This window comes from Balaenoptera borealis (assembly GCF_965194805.1).
Source record: "Balaenoptera borealis genome assembly, contig: HAP1_SCAFFOLD_297, whole genome shotgun sequence".
NCBI classification, from domain to species: Eukaryota; Metazoa; Chordata; class Mammalia; order Artiodactyla; family Balaenopteridae; genus Balaenoptera; species Balaenoptera borealis.
The window spans coordinates 723623-727827 of record NW_028123885.1 but is presented as its reverse complement, the minus strand read 5'-3'; positions in this window follow the sequence as shown (position 1 = coordinate 727827).

Sequence of the window (4205 nt, the reverse complement as noted above, 5' to 3'; positions counted from 1 at the left end):
TCAGCCGCAACAGTGTCCACCCTTATGTCTCATCCAGCTGTGGGTCTAGATATGGTCAATCCAGGTTGCATCACAGCCCCTGAACGCATTGTGTAAGAATTTCTCTCTCTTTCACTGTCTTTGTTTCATGGGTGTTTCAAAGTAATTTATTTTTATAATGGGGTTTAGCTGCTTTTCACTGCTGTGTTTATGCCGCTTTTTACCCACTTGACACACTAACAGAGAGATATCAATACATAGGTTTTAAGATTATTACTAGTCAGATATATTCTTGTGCGGTGAATAGGGCGTGTTGAGTCCAGTTCTCTGAGCAAGGAGTAGGTCTTGTCTATTACATATTGGGTTTATGGAACGGTATCTGAGCTAATTTGAAACCCTTGTTTTATGTATCACCCCACCTCACCTTTCCCGTTAAGCAGCCATAGTGTGTTTTCTGCATGTGTGACTCTGTTCTGTTTTGTAATTCAGTTCAAGTGTAACGGTTTTTACATTCCCTCTATCAGTGATACCTTATGAGAAGTGTCCTTTTCTGTGTGACTTATTTCACTTAGAGTCGTCGTACCTAAATCCACTCATCATGCTGCTACTAGCCTTATGACATTGATTTCACGGCTGAGTGATATTCCATTGTACATAAGGACCACAACTTCTTTATCCATTTTTCTCTTTCCTGGGATATTGAAGGTGGAATGAAGTGGAGGTCCTTGTCAACAGAGCAGCCCTAAACTTTGGGGTGCTTGTGTCTTGCTGATTTTTCATTTTCCCAAATTATACCCCCATGAGTGGAAGTGCCCTATGCTCTCTAAGCTTTGCTTTTTAGACGTTTCAGGACTCACCGTACACTTCTCCAGAGTGGCTGTTGACAATTTACATCCCGCCCATCAGTGTAGCAAGGCTCCCATTTCTCCATGGCCTGTCCTGCATTTCTGGTGTTGACACTTTTTTCAGCATGGCCCTTTTGACCGATGGGAAGCGAGACATCTTTGTAGCGCTGATTTGCCTTTCCAGGTTGCTTGGTTGGCCAAAAAGGGCGTATGCGTTTTTTCCTGAATATATTCAGGAAAAAACGCATACGCCCTTTTTGGCCAAGGGCATCATTGTCAACGTTTTGCCGCTTTTCATGTGCTTTAAAGGCGATTCGAATCTACCTCCTGAAATCTGTTTCCTGCAATTCTGCCTTGATTTCAAATCCTCTTCTTTGCCTTCCCTCAATATATTTGTGGATGAGAGTTATCATTTATAACTCTGCAGGTTTGTGAATTGCAGTGCCCTGAACCTCCATTTTACAACTCGCTTTTTAGGGAGCTGGCCGCAAAAGCGCAGGATGGCTTCAGGCCCTGTTCTGGTTCCGGGGGGCAGGCTGAGCCTGTGGTTAATTCTTCTTCCTGATGGGAAAATAGAGTGACCTGTGCCTGTCCCAACACCAAGAGCTAGTCTTTCATTGGTTCCACGTCTTCCCGTTCATCCTCAGTACAAATTGCAACCTGTACGGAACAGGAGGTTAAAGGTGCTGATGCTCCAAGGAGGGAGATTGCTAGTAAAGTGGCTGGAATGGCGAACCCGGGCACAAGCAGATGAGAAATGAGGTGCGTTTTAGAAACCTTTCCCCATCACACGGTGTACCATCTTCTGGGTATCTCATGCATGTTTTCGATGTAGGAAGATGCCCTTGAACCTGGAGATTTGGGACCCATGCGATGGGTACCACGCAGTATTACTTTAAAGGGTCTGCGTTTGCTCACCCAACCTCACCAAACCTCTCAGCCGCAACAGTGTCCACCCTTAGGTCTCATCCAGCTGTGGGTCTAGATATGGTCAATCCAGGTTGCATCACAGCCCCTGAACGCATTGTGTAAGAATTTCTCTCTCTTTCACTGTCTTTGTTTCATGGGTGTTTCAAAGTAATTTATTTTTATAATGGGGTTTAGCTGCTTTTCACTGCTGTGTTTATGCCGCTTTTTACCCACTTGACACACTAACAGAGAGATATCAATACATAGGTTTTAAGATTATTACTAGTCAGATATATTCTTGTGCGGTGAATAGGGCGTGTTGAGTCCAGTTCTCTGAGCAAGGAGTAGGTCTTGTCTATTACATATTGGGTTTATGGAACGGTATCTGAGCTAATTTGAAACCCTTGTTTTATGTATCACCCCACCTCACCTTTCCCGTTAAGCAGCCATAGTGTGTTTTCTGCATGTGTGACTCTGTTCTGTTTTGTAATTCAGTTCAAGTGTAACGGTTTTTACATTCCCTCTATCAGTGATACCTTATGAGAAGTGTCCTTTTCTGTGTGACTTATTTCACTTAGAGTCGTCGTACCTAAATCCACTCATCATGCTGCTACTAGCCTTACGACATTGATTTCACGGCTGAGTGATATTCCATTGTACATAAGGACCACAACTTCTTTATCCATTTTTCTCTTTCCTGGGATATTGAAGGTGGAATGAAGTGGAGGTCCTTGTCAACAGAGCAGCCCTAAACTTTGGGGTGCTTGTGTCTTGCTGATTTTTCATTTTCCCAAATTATACCCCCATGAGTGGAAGTGCCCTATGCTCTCTAAGCTTTGCTTTTTAGACGTTTCAGGACTCACCGTACACTTCTCCAGAGTGGCTGTTGACAATTTACATCCCGCCCATCAGTGTAGCAAGGCTCCCATTTCTCCATGGCCTGTCCTGCATTTCTGGTGTTGACACTTTTTTCAGCATGGCCCTTTTGACCGATGGGAAGCGAGACATCTTTGTAGCGCTGATTTGCCTTTCCAGGTTGCTTGGTTGGCCAAAAAGGGCGTATGCGTTTTTTCCTGAATATATTCAGGAAAAAACGCATACGCCCTTTTTGGCCAAGGGCATCATTGTCAACGTTTTGCCGCTTTTCATGTGCTTTAAAGGCGATTCGAATCTACCTCCTGAAATCTGTTTCCTGCAATTCTGCCTTGATTTCAAATCCTCTTCTTTGCCTTCCCTCAATATATTTGTGGATGAGAGTTATCATTTATAACTCTGCAGGTTTGTGAATTGCAGTGCCCTGAACCTCCATTTTACAACTCGCTTTTTAGGGAGCTGGCCGCAAAAGCGCAGGATGGCTTCAGGCCCTGTTCTGGTTCCGGGGGGCAGGCTGAGCCTGTGGTTAATTCTTCTTCCTGATGGGAAAATAGAGTGACCTGTGCCTGTCCCAACACCAAGAGCTAGTCTTTCATTGGTTCCACGTCTTCCCGTTCATCCTCAGTACAAATTGCAACCTGTACGGAACAGGAGGTTAAAGGTGCTGATGCTCCAAGGAGGGAGATTGCTAGTAAAGTGGCTGGAATGGCGAACCCGGGCACAAGCAGATGAGAAATGAGGTGCGTTTTAGAAACCTTTCCCCATCACACGGTGTACCATCTTCTGGGTATCTCATGCATGTTTTCGATGTAGGAAGATGCCCTTGAACCTGGAGATTTGGGACCCATGCGATGGGTACCACGCAGTATTACTTTAAAGGGTCTGCGTTTGCTCACCCAACCTCACCAAACCTCTCAGCCGCAACAGTGTCCACCCTTATGTCTCATCCAGCTGTGGGTCTAGATATGGTCAATCCAGGTTGCATCACAGCCCCTGAACGCATTGTGTAAGAATTTCTCTCTCTTTCACTGTCTTTGTTTCATGGGTGTTTCAAAGTAATTTATTTTTATAATGGGGTTTAGCTGCTTTTCACTGCTGTGTTTATGCCGCTTTTTACCCACTTGACACACTAACAGAGAGATATCAATACATAGGTTTTAAGATTATTACTAGTCAGATATATTCTTGTGCGGTGAATAGGGCGTGTTGAGTCCAGTTCTCTGAGCAAGGAGTAGGTCTTGTCTATTACATATTGGGTTTATGGAACGGTATCTGAGCTAATTTGAAACCCTTGTTTTATGTATCACCCCACCTCACCTTTCCCGTTAAGCAGCCATAGTGTGTTTTCTGCATGTGTGACTCTGTTCTGTTTTGTAATTCAGTTCAAGTGTAACGGTTTTTACATTCCCTCTATCAGTGATACCTTATGAGAAGTGTCCTTTTCTGTGTGACTTATTTCACTTAGAGTCGTCGTACCTAAATCCACTCATCATGCTGCTACTAGCCTTATGACATTGATTTCACGGCTGAGTGATATTCCATTGTACATAAGGACCACAACTTCTTTATCCATTTTTCTCTTTCCTGGGATATTGAAGG